Below are 17,285 nucleotides of genomic sequence, written 5' to 3'. Positions count from 1 at the left end.
AGTGGTGTTGATACAGAGCAGAGCAGTGGCACCGATAAATGAAGCAAACATTCCATTATATCTATAACAACACTTGCCGAAGTTGACATTTCGTCAGAAGGGAACCCAAGGAATTTCGCAGAGTGAGAAGGAAGTGGCACGGCTGTGCGGACAATGTCCATGAGGAGTGCAATGATGACGATTCGTGATTAACAAGTGAAAGTAATACTGAAACAGCTGCCGAGATATGTAGCTCATCATCCTTGGCGGCAATGAGCCACAGATCCCGTTCCATTGAAGCGTAATAAAGTACAATCGTTGTCCAAGGAGCGGGTACTGAACATAATTATGTACATGGAAGATCATCTGCACCCTAGTAAAAAAAAAAAAAAAAAAAAAAACCAATTATGAGCAGATTTCGAATAAGTTCGCAGCAATAAGAAAAACTACGGATAATGAAGGGAGGACAAGGTCCACTCGTTACCAAAACTGCTGTTTACCCGTTTCAAGGATGCTCAATACAATTTTGAGGACTCGATTATAGTGACCTACTACGTAATGATAATCAAACTGCGCGCTACATAGGTTACAGTGATTTCATACGCAAGTAAGGGACAACTTCAGTGCTACAGAAATGGAGTACATAAGACAATGACATTACAAACAAAGCATCAACTTGACTCTGCGCGGCAAACTGCCGAATCGGCTCGAAAATTTGTAGATGAGATAAAAAGATTATCCATCGGCCAGTAAGGAACTTATTTTCAACTCCGACTATTCGCGATTTGGGGAGGAAATGCGTATGAAAGGAACCCTGGAAATTAAAGGTACCGGGAGCTGTAATGAGATCAGTTAACATCAATACCTTAAAGCATGCTGGAAAGGCATTTACTGCGCTGTACGTAGTTGGGGGTGCTCTTCCCGTACGATTCTTTCTCGTGTGCGTGATCTTGCAAGGGCAGTGGGGAATATTTATGTCACAGCAAACAGGAGTGGGAAAACGGGCATAAGAGAGCTACAACTATGGTATGAACACAACTTTTGGCCGACAGCTGGTCAAAATAACTTGCTTTTGCTTGACTACTGTTCTGCGTACAAAAATCATACTCCTTAGGATCCAACTATCTCTCCTGAAAAGTGTGTGACCTTGCAATTCATAGCAACTGGAACGACTGGACAAATTCAGCCTTTGGTTGTTTGTTTTTTCTGTGCCTGTAAAATATATTATATCACTACCTGCAGCTACGCCTTAAAGGATAGCCGGTTCCACGATAATCTCCACGACAGACTGTTTCGCATTCCGTTGTATGCCATACTATTCCACCAGTTCTCATCACCCCGTTACCCCAATATGATTTTATATGCATTTTTTAAAGAATGGATATCTAGCTGAACGTCCTGCTCGGTTTGTAATTGCCCAGGAGTTCGCGTTCTATCTTGATGGTGCGAACTTTTGTGATCACCGTGGTACGCCATTTTTCATTCGGTGTTCATGGTTGCAACCTTATGGGTTGTTTTGAACATTTCTTGTCGACGATGTTTGTGAAGTGTACTACGTACATCCCGTAGAAGACTGATTTCTGTACCTCCCGGACGCATTCTCTGTCGCCCTCCTGATGAATTTGGTGAGTCATTAGCAGCTAATACTTTTCTGTCGCAATTGTTAACACAACACTTTCAAATAACACCAAAGATTGGACTTGCGACCTTGTACTAAAGGGGTCACTTGTTAGATTTTGTTTTCTTAAATGGGCAAAATATTACGGTTTCCCATTCGATTTATTAATGAATGTCCAATGGCACGTTAATCTTCATTTCAATTCATTTAAGCAATCACAATTTTACATTTTTTGATTATTTTTGCTTTTATATTTGGAAGCAGTGATGTGTACTTTGTTACCAAAACATATGAATTTCGATTGAGCATCGGCAAGTATTAACTACAAACAGCACAAAATAATTTGAGATGTGAAAAGGTCACTCCGACACAGTACCGTTTTGTCTGTGAGGAGTTGAATCACTTTTCATTTTCGTGATCGAGCTCACAAAACAAATGCGTAGTGAATGTAAAAGCTTTATTACAAATATCTGTTTGTCTAAGATCATGTCTAAGGTCATGATTTTATCACTGCTGAGTTTGCAGTGCTGGTACTATGATGCTCAACTTTGAATCACAGGCAAACAGTCGTTTACCAGAATGTTGATTATTAGTGCTGTATATCGCAGTTCAACTGGTTCAACTGGATCTGAGAGCACTATGGGACTTAACTTCTGAGGTCATCAGTCCCCTAGGACTTAGAACTACTTAAACCTAACTAACTAAGGACATCACACACATCCATGCCCGAGACAGGATTCGAACCTGCGACCGCAGCGATCCCGCGGTTCCAGACTGTAGCGCCTAGAACCACTCGGCTACTCCGGCCGGCTACCACGGTTCGGTTGTTAATAGAATATGTATTGACTTTGTATCCGTGTCTAGTGACGAGTTTCACCAAGTTCTGTTAACAGGTAAAAGCAAGGACTGTTACTTCTTTATTACGTTTCAGTAGAGACTACATAAGACGTTACTTTCACATGTTATGTGAAAGAAAAATATCGCATTAAAAACTGTGATAACATAATTGCTGAATAGAAGCTCCACAGTTCATCAGCGTTGCAGGCTCCTCTCCAACTTAAGCGGCCCTGCAGAAGCAACATCAAACTGCAGTGCCAGGCAGTTTGGTAGGCTCTGCGTCACGTATTATTCCACAGAGGCGCATACATATAACACTTTAGTGACAAATTACAAATTTTGGGATTTGATAAATATATCTGTAAACATTAAACTTTATGCTTCCAGACTTAAATTGTTCAAATTCCGCAAACTACAGCTCCAAAAGCAAACAGAACCTTTTCGTAATATCCTTCACTCATGCTCGTCACAGATACAAATTTAAAGTTTAGTAACCCTTGTACTGTATTGTGTAGTGTAATAATTATGGTGTATGCGTACGCGGAGAAAGTGTTTGCGTAGCAATCGCCGACATATTGTAGCTCAGGCGGAATAAGAGGAACCAGCTCGCATTCGCCGAGGCAGATGGAAAACCGCCTAAAAACCATCCACAGACTGGCCGGCACAACGGACCTCGACACACGTCCGGCGGCCGAATTCGAGACGGTGATCAGGCGCTCCTTTCCAATCCGGAAAGCCGTGCGTTAGACCGAACGGCTAACCGGGCGGGCTAGTAACCCTTACTTTACAATATTTTGGCCTTATCAGTGTGCTTGAGTAACTCTAATTAAAACTGAAAAGAGCGACAATGAATCAGAGACTTCTGAAGTATGTAGCAATTGGAAATGTTATTTTGATATGAACAATATGTCACTAAGTACAGGGCTATTACAAATCATTGAAGCGATTTCATAAATTCACTGTAGCTCCATTCATTGACATATGGTCACGACACACTACAGATACGTAGAAAAACTCATAAAGTTTTGTTCGGCTGAAGCCGCACTTCAGGTTTCTGCCGCCAGAGCGCTCGAGAGCGCAGTGAGACAAAATGACGACAGGAGCCGAGAAAGCGTATGTCGTGCTTGAAATGCACTCACATCAGTCAGTCATAACAGTGCAACGACACTTCAGGACGAAGTTCAACAAAGGTCCACCAACTGCTAACTCCATTCGCCGATGGTATGCGCAGTTTAAAGCTTCTGGATGCCTCTGCAAGGGGAAATCAACGGGTCGGCCTGCAGTGAGCGAAGAAACAGTTGAACGCGTGCGGGCAAGTTTCACGCGTAGCCCGCGGAAGTCGACGAATAAAGCAAGAAGGGAGCTATTTTCATCTTTCAACAGGATGGTGCTCCACCGCACTTCCATCATGATGTTCGACATTTCTTAAACAGGGGATTGGAAAACCGATGGATCGGTCGTGGTGGAGATCATGATCAGCAATTCATGTCATGGCCTCCACGCTCTCCCGACTTAACCCCATGCGATTTCTTTCTGTGGGGTTATGTGAAAGATTCAGTGCTTAAACCTCCTCTACCAAGAAACGTGTCAGAACTGCGAGCTCGCATCAACGATGCTTTCGAACTCATTGATGGGGACATGCTGCGCCGAGTGTGGTAGGAACTTGATTATTGGCTTGATGTCTGCCGAATCACTAAAGGGGCACATATCGAACATTTGTGAATGCCTAAAAAAACTTTTTGAGTTTTTGTATGTGTGTGCAAAGCATTGTGAAAATATCTCAAATAATAAAGTTATTGTAGAGCTGTGAAATCGCTTCAATCATTTGTAATAACCCTGTATTTATCTACAGTTTCATACTTACGGTAACAGTACATAAATTATTGCAAATGTTACTGAATTTTCCACACGCCATTTAAAATACTCCCTGGTTAAAAAAATCTACTATTCGTAACTCCAAAAAAATTGATTAGATATAATTACACAGAATTTCAAACAATGTGTCATTATTTTCCCGGTTTCTAATTCATTTCTTGGATCATAATTTGTCCAAAGCAACAACTGTCGTATCACTAAAAATACGCAACACGAGCTTGACATTTTGGCGTTCAGTTGAATTAGGAAATTGACCTTTAACGTTAATGAACTTCCATATTGAAATAATTCATTTCTTTCTACCATGTATAACTGTTTCAGTGTCGGTATTGTAACACATACTAAACCTTCTTCCGCGCTGCCCCTGAAGTCGAAAAAACACGCTATCTACTCCTTTTGATTGATCAAGTCGTTGCGGTTACACCTCAAAAAATGGTCAGTACCCACAAAATAGTGCAGTAGATGAATGAAAAAGTTGTCCGGTTTTCAGTAGCGACAAATGGTTAAAATTCCACGATCTTTGGCCCAAACACTCCTTGGCCATCGTCAATTCCGCCAGTGGGCTGCTCGTACGCGGTTTATCTGCACAACCTGCCGGCCTTGACGTCACTGGTGCTCGTGGGATCGCCATACATGCATTGACTCGGCGTTCGATGTGTACAGTTCAACCGCACAATCGCTACATCCCATGCAGTGGTGAACTGCAGCCGCCGTCTCTATTTATGGTGTTATCGGTGATTTTTATTTCAAATGCTTTTTAGTTACATAATACCAGAAAAAGTAAGCTCAGCTAAAGCAGATTTGTCGGGGTAGCGTAGATGGTAAAGCCTCCCATGCTCCTCCCTGTGTTGTTCCACAGTGCTTACTGTTTGTCCAACGTAAGACTGACCACACTCACACGGTATCCCGAGAAATCGGCTTTAGCTGAGCATGCTTTAGAAAACGGACACTGGATGAAATTTTGACGAATCATCCGTCTTGGTTCGCACTAACGGCGTCTGAGACTGTGTAATTAAAGAAACCATTGAAATAAAAATACTAATAACAGAAAGGTCGCCTGCAGCTCAGCGTGGCATGGGATCTAGCAGTCGCGTGGCTGAAACGGGCACATTGAGCGCCGAGTCAACGTATGCCCATATATGGCAATGCCACGAACACCGGTGACATCACAGCCGGCAGCTAGTGTATAGAAAGGGTGTACCAGTGGCAGTCATATCACTTGATATTGGCCAACGAGTGCTTTGCCGAAAGCGCGTGTAATTTTAATCACTTGGCGCTGCTTGTTACAGCCGAAAGACTCTGCATTCTTACAGTACAGTGGACTCATTGTAGAAGGCTTTACAGCTTGAATACACGTGACTCTGACATATGGAGGAGTACAGAATTTAGATATTGCTTCCCTTCTACTCATATTTGCATTATTGTCTGCTGCTATCCCAACTATATGAAACGGAACTACTTCCAATTCATGAATCACAGTTTTAATATGTGGGATCGTATGGCCTGTATAGTATGAACTGCCAGAATTTATATTATGTATTTGTGTAAGGTGAAACCACGTTCTGTGTCTTAAAAAAATATGGCACTGGTTGCTCGCAAAAATTAGGCACTATTAAGGGCATGTTCTACCGTGCGAGGTGAAGCAGTGATTAGCACCCTTGATCCGCATTTGGGAGATGACAGTTCAAACCTGCATCCGACCATCCTGATTTAGGTTAAACGTGGTTTCCTTAAATCGCTTCAGGCAAATGCCAAGATGGTTTCTTTGATAGGGCACGGCCGATTTCCTTCCCCATCCTTCCCTAATCCGATAGGACTGATGCCCCAAATCAACCAAGCAAGGGCTTGCTCTACAATATTTCCACCTTTTTAATGAAGAAGGGATGTTAAATGAATTTCATCTATCAACAGGAGCACAGTTTTTCATCTGAAACTCAAGTTCTTAGTTTGTTTGTAATTTAACTCATATTCTGATGACTCTGTTGTTCAGAGATGGCATTTGTGACGAGTTTACTACCAAGCCTTGTCAGAGTATTAGAACATCGCGTAGAAAAACTACTACTCCTCCTCAAAAATTTATGAGCATATGGGCTGATAGCATTGCTAGTGAAGATATTAACATTTAACCAGTATCATATCCACATTGAGTTGAACTTTTGTACTATATATATATATATATATATATATATATATATATATATATATATATGAAGACAGTAACTGTTCTCGAAAGAACAGATTACTGTTGTTGACCGTGCAGCTTTCCCTGGAATAAATGATGACTAACTGAAACCCTCAGCTGCCGACAGGTGTTGTTGATATACCTCGATGTGGACAGCTGAAAATGCGTGCCCCGACCGGGACTCGAACCCGGGATCTCCTGCTTACATGGCAGACGCTCTATCCATCTGAGCCACCGAGAACACAGATGAATAGCGCGACTGCAGGGACTTATCCCTTGCACGCTTCCCGTGAGACTCACATTCTCAACTGTCCACAATTCTACAAATGTAATGTACCTTATAGACATTTGCCCATTCACTCATTACTCGCGCACGCTTTGGCGATTCCCGTAAGAGTTTGGGCATCCTGTGCGCATTCGCACTGACGAAGGTCAATGGCTGGGTAGCCTTTAACTATATACATATATATATATATATATATATATATATATATATATATATATATATATATACTCCTGGAAATTGAAATAAGAACACCGTGAATTCATTGTCCCAGGAAGGGGAAACTTTATTGACACATTCCTGGGGTCAGATACATCACATGATCACACTGACAGAACCACAGGCACATAGACACAGGCAACAGAGCATGCACAATGTCGGCACTAGTACAGTGTATATCCACCTTTCGCAGCAATGCAGGCTGCTATTCTCCCATGGAAACGATCGTAGAGATGCTGGATGTAGTCCTGTGGAACGGCTTGCCATGCCATTTCCACCTGGCGCCTCAGTTGGACCAGCGTTCGTGCTGGACGTGCAGACCGCGTGAGACGACGCTTCATCCAGTCCCAAACATGCTCAATGGGGGACAGATCCGGAGATCTTGCTGGCCAGGGTAGTTGACTTACACCTTCTAGAGCACGTTGGGTGGCACGGCATACATGCGGACGTGCATTGTCCTGTTGGAACAGCAAGTTCCCTTGCCGGTCTAGGAATGGTAGAACGATGGGTTCGATGACGGTTTGGATGTACCGTGCACTATTCAGTGTCCCCTCGACGATCACCAGTGGTGTACGACCAGTGTAGGAGATCGCTCCCCACACCATGATGCCGGGTGTTGGCCCTGTGTGCCTCGATCGTATGCAGTCCTGATTGTGGCGCTCACCGGCACGGCGCCAAACACGCATACGACCATCATTGGCACCAAGGCAGAAGCGACTCTCATCGCTGAAGACGACACGTCTCCATTCGTCCCTCCATTCACGCCTGTCGCGACACCACTGGAGGCGGGCTGCACGATGTTGGGGCGTGAGCGGAAGACGGCCTAACGGTGTGCGGGATCGTAGCCCAGCTTCATGGAGACGGTTGCGAATGGTCCTCGCCGATACCCCAGGAGCAACAGTGTCCCTAATTTGCTGGGAAGTGGCGGCGCGGTCCCCTACGGCACTGCGTAGGATCCTACGGTCTTGGCGTGCATCCGTGCGTCGCTGTGGTCCGGTCCCAGGTCGACGGGCACGTGCACCTTCCGCCGACCACTGGCGACAACATCGATGTACTGTGGAGACCTCACGCCCCACGTGTTGAGCAATTCGGCGGTACGTCCACCCGGCCTCCCGCATGCCCACTATACGCCCTCGCTCAAAGTCCGTCAACTGCACATACGGTTCACGTCCACGCTGTCGCAGCATGCTACCAGTGTTAAAGACTGCGATGGAGCTCCGTATGCCACGGCAAACTGGCTGACACTGACGGAGGCGGTGCACAAATGCTGCGCAGCTAGCGCCATTCGACGGCCAACACCGCGGTTCCTGGTGTGTCCGCTGTGCCGTGCGTGTGATCATTGCTTGTACAGCCCTCTCGCAGTGTCCGGAGCAAGTATGGTGGGTCTGACACACCGGTGTCAATGTGTTCTTTTTTCCATTTCCAGGAGTGTATATATGACATTAACTGTTCTCGAAAGAACAGATTACTGTTGTTGACCGTGCAGCTTTTCCCTGGAATAAATGATGACTAACTGAAACCCTCAGCTGCCGACAGGTGTTGTTGATATACCTCGATGCGGACAGCTGAAAATGTGTGCCTCGACCGGGACTCGAACCCGGGATCTCCTGCTTACATGGCAGACGCTCTATCCATCTGAGCCACCGAGGACACAGATGAATAGCGCGACTGCAGGGACTTATCCCTTGCACGCTTCCCGTGAGACTCACATTCCCAACTGTCCACAATTCTACAAATGTAATGTACCTTATAGACAGCTGAATGCGCACAGGTTGCCCAAACTCTAACGGGAATCGCCAAAGCGTGCGCGAGTAATGAGTGAATGGGCAAATGTCTATAAGGTACATTATATTTGTAGAATTGTGGACAGTTGGGAATGTGAGTCTCACGGGAAGCGTGCGACTGCAGTCGCGCTATTCATCTGTGTCCTCGGTGGCTCAGATCGCAGTCTGCCTTCGGCAGGGCAACAGAGCGGACGCGTACGTGTTGACTTCGTGCGGAGCGCGAGCTCGACTTGTTTACATATTGACGGCCGTTGCTTAAGTGCCGGCTTACCTTGTACGATCCATGGCGAACCATTACCGTAAATCAACACTCCGATTTACTTTCTGCAACGATTATGCCCGACCCAAAGCACTCGAGGTGGAGCGTTTTCTGCGAGAGGAAGTGAAGATCCCGGCGACGGATATTATCGGCATACATTTGTCCATCGTGAGCAGCACGGTCTATGTGAAAATCATTAACGACGCTGCGTGCGAACGCATACTACCAAACAGGGGCTCCGCTTCTGTCACGCTGATGGCAATGTGGAGGAGGTAACCGTCGACCACGCAGGCTTAGGTATGCGAACGATACGCATTTTCTAATTGCCATTCGAACTTCCTGCTGAGGAAGTCGTCGCGGCACTACGTCCATACGGCACAGTCCATGGCCACACTGGCCACACTGCGGAGAAGTGGACACAGTTTCGGACGTATCCTCCGAAGCCACGTCCCGTCCTACTTACAGATCGGCGGATGCCGTGCAATAATTATATACGACGGCCAGCCTCGGACCTCTTCCGGGTGCGGCAAAGAAGGCCACCTTAGATCCGAATGCCTACAACGGCGTATTACGCAATTTCCAGCTGCCGAAGAACCACCCACGTCGCAACCTACAGTGCTACCGGTGACCTATGCCGCTGCTCTAGCTTCCTCTACCGCTTTGCAACGTCGCCCGGTCACCACAAACGACGCCACCAACGAGCCCGACCAGACACCGACGGAGAGCGCTTCGGACGGCCCGCCGCCTCGGCCGGCCATCGACGCCGCTCCGAAGATGCCGGCGCAACCGGACGCTGACCCAGACATCGGAAACACGATGGAGATCGACTCGCTCATCGTTCCTACAGCGGCCTTTCTGCCAGAACGACGCGAGTCCCTTCCGTCGTCGGACACGGAGGGTCGCACAAGGAAACAACGTTCTCCGAAACGTCGCAAGCGAAGACGTCGCACCGTTTCCGGCCACGAGGAGACGTTACAAGTCGAGGAGGACGTAACCGTCGAACAGCACGAGGCCTCAAAACTCGCTACTGCTGACGAAGACGTCATGAGCGCGGAGACATCTATCGGTGTGCCTGCGCCCCGTGCTGACGCTGAACTAAATCATGTACGTATCACAGGCGACACTACACCACGCACAATTACATCTTCTGCGGACAAAATGGAAGATACACCAGTTTCCGCTTCCACGGAATGGCACGAGGAGGAGGTTAAGGAGCAGGACCCGTTACGGGACCCTGCGCCGTCACGGCCGCACCACTAATCATACTCTCCCCAGACTCCCCTGCGGGCCAGCGGGATAACGTTCCGCTGCGACGCCCACACCCTTGCGCGGACGGTGGAGTGGACCAGCCTCCAGCCATCCGACACCAGGCCTACCGGATAGCAACCATCAACACCAACAACATCCGTTCCAGGGTGAAAATCCGCCTTATGCAGGAGATGTTCTGGGCTTCGGATATTGATTTCGCCCTTCTGCAGGAAGTTCAGTTGGCTAGTCTCCCGGATATCAATGGCTATACCACCCACGCCTCCGCGAGTGATCCTATGGGCCGCGGGGTGGCCATCTACGTCCGCCACGGGATTTCTGTGACCGATGTCGCCTTCCTTCCATCAGCTCCGTGCATGGCACTCACTGCCATGGGGACACGCATCATTAATGTCTACGCTCCCTCAGGCACCGACCGACGGCGTGACGGAGCCCAGTTTTATTCCGAGGAAATCACTCCCCTGTTTTTAGGGCGTTATGAACATTGCCTACTAGGAGGTGATTTTAACTGCGTTCTGCATCCTAAAGATCAGATTCCCCACTACACTACATGCCAGGAGCTACGTATAGTGGTGCGAGAACTCCTGCTTCACGATACCTGAGAAGTTCAACATGGCGACCTTTCTGGCCATACCTTTCTTACAAGTCATTCCGCAAGCCGGCTAGACAGGATATATGTCTCACAAACTCTTAGATCTGCGATACGGGGCGCCGAACGCTGGCCGCTGGCCTTTTCCGACCATTGCGCTTACATCTGTACGGTCCTCCTTCCGCCGCAATCAGTATGGCGCAGCCGTGCGCCATGGAAACTCAATACCTCACACTTGCATGACCTGGCGTGTCGCCAACAAGTCACTGAAACGTGGACAGTCTGCGAACGACGCCTTCCCCGCTACCACTCGACATTGACATGGTGGTTGGACTGCGCCAAGCCGGCGATCCGGAGGACACTGATGAGATACGGGAAGGATATGGCCGACTGGCATTGCACCACTGTTGACTTCTATTACGCGATTCTCCGAGATCTGGACGCTCAACCGCCAACCCCGGACAACCAGTTGGAACGGCAAAGAACTAAGGCGAAGATAATTGCGCTGGCACGCCGGAAACTGCAAGGGGTCGTGATACGGACGCGGCGCCACGATCACGCGGATTTAGAAATTCCATCCATGCATCATATAGTGTCCGACAAACGAAGGCGTCGTCGGCAGATCATCAGCACTCTGACCACGCCTCATGGCACGCAGGTGACCACTCAGAATGGCATCGTCCACGCATTCGTCGAGCACTACCGTCGTACTTATAGTGAAGAAGACGCTGAAACTGCAGCAGACGACTCCATTTTGCATTACGTCACGCGCACCCTCCCCCACACGGAGGCGGACGCTTTGACAGTGGCGGTAACGCTAGACGAAGTCAACAACGCAATCGCCAAGGGTGCAGTCAACAGATCGCCCGGCATTGACGGCTTACCGATTGAGTTTTACCGTACCTTTCGGGACCTCATGGCACCACGGTGGACGACTATGTATCAAGAACTGATGACATCTGACCAAGCAATCCCACCCGCCTTTGCTGAGGGCATCATTATACCAGTCCACAAACCAGCCCGTGGTTCGATGGTCACGAGTTACAGACCGCTCACCCTGCTCAGTGCCGATTACAAGATTTTCGCGCGCTTACTGGCAATGCGGCTCCGAACTACACTCCTTCATATCCTCTCGCCAGAGCAAACGATGCCTGGCGGACAGGTTAACATACAGACTGCCACAGGGGAATGCCGCGACTTAATTGCGATAGCGGCGGCCTGCAGACTCCGGGCAGCGGTCGTCGCTATAGACTTCGACAGCGCCTTCGATAAAGTGCGTCATCGTTTCCTGTTTTCGGTGGCAGCCCGAATGGGCATCCCCCCTCCGTTTCTCGACGTCATCCGGCGTCTTTACGACAGTGCCAGTTCACGTGTCCAAGTCAATGGACGTTTAGCAGGGCCGGTACCTATCTGCCGTTCGATACGGCAGGGTTGCCCCCTCTCTACCCTCCTGTATGCCATTGCCCTTGAGCCCCTTATTGGTGGCTTGACGATCAAGCTCTCTGGCCTCACCCTACGCCAACACACTTTTCGCTGTCGGGCATATGCTGATGACCTCCTCCTCCTCATTCGCTCCGGCTCTGAGATTCGGGAAGTCCTCGAATTGATTACCCGTTATGGGGCTGCCGCTGGCAGTGCCATGAATCTCGCAAAATCTTCTGCAATGCACATTGGACGAGGTCTCCAGGAGGGTGAAGTGGCACCCCTGCCGCTTGTGCGGACTTTCCGGTACGTGGGCATTATCCTTACCCCCACGGTCACACGTACAGCGACAGCGAATTTCCGTTGCCTGTCATTCGCAACGACGTCCGCCAGAACCTCTTGCGCCGCCAGGACACACTTCAACGGGTTGAGTTTCTTAATCTTTATGTGGCATCAAAATTGGTTCACATCTCGCAAGTTCTCCCTCTGCCAACTGCAATTGGGCGCAACCTTCAGGCGGCTTTTGGCTATTATCTCACGGCTGGCTCAATGTGTAAAGTCCGTTATGAGACACTTACCCTGCCCTCACGGTATGGTGTCGTCGGGCTCGTCAATGTGCGTGTGCGAGCTGCAGCCTTGTACATGAGTACCATGAGAAAACAGTGGATGGGCCAGGGTACATCTCTAACACGCAGCTTGCTTGAGGTCCTCCTACCTGCTTCCACCTCACCACCGGTGGCTGTCGGCCATATCGTGCGGATTTTATTTCTTTTTGCTTTTCCTTTTTCCTTTCTTTTTCTTTAACCAGAATTTATATTTCGTTTCTCTTTCGCCGATGTGTTCACATAATTTCATGATATTAGTGAATCTTACAAAAACATATGCAAATAAATAAATAACAACGCCTTCCACTACTGTTGATTCCTGTGTCTCCCATTTCCCTAAGCACCACAGGCTCGGTGGTGGTGAGGAGGACACTGTGGCCAGGCCTCGGGTTTCGACCCCTGCCCACTTTGCCCCCCGAGCCCCCACCGGTCCACTAAATTAAAAAAAACCAAAAAATTAAAAAAATATATAAACTAAAAAACAAAAAACAAAAAATAAAAAAAATAAAAAATAAAAAAGTGGTATGCTGTGTCAAAAAAAGATGGATAGAGCGTCTGCCATGTAAGCAGGAGATCCCGGGTTCGAGTCCCGGTCGGGGCACACATTTTCAGCTGTCCACATCGAGGTATATCAACAACACCTGTCGGCAGCTGAGGGTTTCAGTTAGCCATCATTTATTTTTTGTACTTCAAACATGGAAACAGTTCTTTCAAAAAATTAGCTTTAGTTTCGTGTCCTGGCAACTTTTCTGGGATCTAGTTAGTTAAAGACAAAACGTTTTCAACTGGAGCCTCAGTACCATTACACAAAAAATAAATTTCCTTAACAGAATCACATCTTACCCTCTGATGTTCATTTTAATGGGAAATGCCATGTTTCCAAAAGGTTTCCTGTCAGCATCATTAATGAATACACCAAGCAATAAATCGCTGCTTATAACTGTGCAACAGACAAATCTGGAATGAGGATTACTGTTTGGTAACGCTAGACCCACAATGTCCATTTTGTTTGCTGTTCATTGTAGTGTACAATACAGAATTTCACAGGACAGTTTATTTAATTTACAGTTTTAGGTTTTCTAATTAATTTGGTTGAAGTTAATTCGAGCACAGTTATACAGTTTCAGTTTCTTTGGCGCCTCATTTCATCATGTAGCGTTTCGTAATTCAGCATTACAACACAGACACAAACGAAGTTAAAGATTGGAAACAAGTCCTGTACAGTTTTAAATCACAATATTGAACGCATTACTTGTTTTAATTCATAAATGTTACGCATATCTAAAAACAAACATGTTATTCAGCAGCTGCTGGTTATGAGCTTGAAGAGACTAAACTTCTAAGGTGATCAGTCTCTCATTCACCCCCCAGCACGGCACGGAATCCGTATACTCCATCTGTCTGCATTTAGAGTCACTCCTATGTGCAGTGTGAGAGCACATTCTAAATGCGTAGAGTGTAACTGAGGAGGAACGACGGGTAGCAGCCTAGTATTAGCCTACACACAGCAAAAAAGGTTTTGCCTCACCTAGGTTACGAGAGTTCCGGGACATGTACTGAAAATTGGAACAGAGATCAGCATAAACATTATTTCCGCCTTTTTTATTGCTCATGAAAATCACACATTGCATGTTGTACCTCCATGCAGCGAGACCTTCAGAGATGGTGGTCCAGACTGCAGTATACACCGGTATCTCTAATACCCAGTAGCACGTCCTCTAGCATTGATACATGCCTGTATTCGTCGTGGCATACTATCCACAAGTTCATCAAGGTACTGTTGGTCCAGATTGTCCCACTTCTAAATGGCGATTAGGCGTAGATCCCCAGAGTGGTTGGTGGGTCACGTCATCCATAAACAGCCCGTTTCAATCTATCCCAGTCATGTTCCATAGGGTTCAAGTCTGGAAAAGATGCTGGCCGCTCTAGTCGAGCGATATCGTTATCCTGAAGGAAGTCATTCACAAGATGCGCACGATGGGGGCGCGAATTGTTGTCCATGAAGAAAAATCAGTCGCCAATATGCCGTTACGGCGCCTTCCATGAGCACCAGCGGCATACGTCGGCCCCACATAATGCCACCCCAAAACAGCAGGAACCTCCACCTCGCTGCACTCGTTGGACAGTGTGACTAAGACGTTCAGCCTGACCGGGTTGCCTCCAAACACGTCTCCGACGATTGTGTGGTTGAAGGCATATGCGACATTCATCGGTGAAGAGAACGTGATGGCAATCCTGAGCGGTCCTTTCGGCATGTTGTTGGGCGCATCTGTAACTGGCTGTATGGTGTCGTGGTTGCAAAGATGGACCTCGCCGTGGACGTCGGGAGTGAAGGTGTGCATCATATTGCACACAGTTTGAGTCGTAACACGACGTCCTATGGCTGCACGGAAATCATTATTCAACATGGTGGCGTTGCTGTCGGGGTCCCTCCGAGTCATCATCCGTAAGTAGTTGTCATCCACTGCAGTAGTAGCCCTTGGGCGGCTTGAGCGAGGCATGTCATCGACAGTTCCTGTCTCTCTGTATCTCCTCCAGGTCGGAACAACATCACTTTAGTTCACTTCCCTTGCTGAGAGCCCTTCCTGGCACAGAGTAACAATGCGGACGCGATCGAACCGCGGTATTGACCGTCTAAGCTTGGTTGAACCACAGACAACACGAGGCGTGTACCTCCTTCCTGATGGAAAGACTGGAACTGATCGGCTGTCGGACCCCCTCCCTCTAATAGGCGCTGCTCATGCATGGTTGTTTACATCTTTGGACGGGTTTGGTGACACCTCTGAACAGTCAAAGGGACTGTGTCTGTGATACAACTTCCACAGTCAACATCTATCTTCAGGAATTCTCGAACCGGGGTGATGCAAACCTTTCTTTTATGTATGTGTTTGGATGAATAACCACACCCAGACTGGCTCGTCTTCCCGAGTCCCGGAAAGAGAGCGTTAACAGTTGCAGCTATCAGAGCAGGTCATGCAGATCAATTTTAAAGAAACAAAAAACCTAAAGAATTGAGATACTATAAATGCTTTCTTGTGCTTACTGTATTTAGTTCAGCTGCATTTTTATTCCAAGTGACCTCTGCTAATCAACTGAAGTATACTGACTACTGATACTGCAGTATGTTTACTGGGTACCCAGTCAGCCTGCGAACAGCCGATATTCAAATACGTCTTATATTTTCCTCAGGCAGGAAATAAAACACACTGACTGTAGGATCAATATCGTAACTACCTCTTTAACTTGACATACATCACCTTCGATGCACTTTATCGAAGTACGTTCAAATATCCAACTCAGACTCATCATGTGACGGCTCGTCCACAGGCGCCCTTGCCTGAAAACGCTCATACCATGTGCTAACGAGGAGAACACGGCAAGTGCCATATCATATTTCCCAGAAACTTCGCTCGGTGGAAGAGGGATCAAAATAAGCGAAAAAGATTATCGGCTTAACCGTACGTACTCAACAGTTTGTGAGATAAGGAAGCCGGCCGAAGTGGCCGTGCGGTTAAAGGCGCTGCAGTCTGGAACCGCAAGACCGCTACGGTCGCAGGTTCGAATCCTGCCTCGGGCATGGCTGTTTGTGATGTCCTTAGGTTAGTTAGGTTTAACTAGTTCTAAGTTCTAGGGGACTAATGACCTCAGCAGTTGAGTCCCATAGTGCTCAGAGCCATTTGAACCATTTGAGATAACGAGTCGAAGTTTTCGAGTTAATTTATGTGCATTGTAGTGAGTAAACAGAGCAACCGAAGCAGTAGCTCAGAGGCTAGCGTCGTTCCTTCACACTTTTGCGCCCCCTGTTCGAAACACGATTATTTGCTGTATGTATTACAATCTCTGTCTTCCTCTACAGTTTTTGCCTTCTCCAGATCCCTCTAGTACCATGGAAATCATTCTCTGATGTCTTAACAGATGTCCTATCATTCTGTCCCTTCTCCTTATCAGTGTTTTCCACATATTCTTTTCCTCTTTTATTCTGCACAGGATCTCCTCATTCCTTACCTTATCAGTCCTCCTAATATTCAACATTCGTCTGTAGCACCACATCTCAAATGCTTCGATTCTCTTCTGTCCCGGTTTTCCGTGTTTCACTACCATACAATGCTGTACTCCAGACGTATATTCTCAGAAATTTCTTCCTGAAATTAAGGCCGACATTTGACATAATTAGACTTCCGTTAGCCAGGAATGCCCTTTTTGACATTGCCAGTCTAGTTTTGATGTTCTCGTTGCTCCGTCCGTCATTGGTCATTTTACTGCCTAGGCAGCAGAATTTCTTAAGTTCATCTACTTCGTGACCATCGATCCTTGTATTAAGTTTCTCGCTGTTCTCATTTCTACTATTTCTTGGATTTACGCTTAGT

General features: G+C 47.2%; 2 non-coding genes across 2 annotated transcripts; both read right to left on the bottom strand.

Moving 5' to 3' along the window:
- Window positions 1–6,658: 6,658 nt before the first annotated feature.
- Trnat-ugu lies at window positions 6,659–6,733 on the bottom strand. The gene has a single exon. It is a non-coding gene; the product is annotated as a tRNA-Thr (tRNA).
- Window positions 6,734–8,569: 1,836 nt separating this feature from the next.
- Window positions 8,570–8,643, bottom strand: Trnat-ugu. Its single transcript has one exon. It is a non-coding gene; the product is annotated as a tRNA-Thr (tRNA).
- Window positions 8,644–17,285: the final 8,642 nt, after the last annotated feature.

This window comes from Schistocerca piceifrons, chromosome 1 (genome assembly GCF_021461385.2).
Source record: "Schistocerca piceifrons isolate TAMUIC-IGC-003096 chromosome 1, iqSchPice1.1, whole genome shotgun sequence".
Lineage (NCBI taxonomy): Eukaryota > Metazoa > Arthropoda > Insecta > Orthoptera > Acrididae > Schistocerca > Schistocerca piceifrons.
This window is presented reverse-complemented; position numbering and strand designations above follow the sequence as displayed.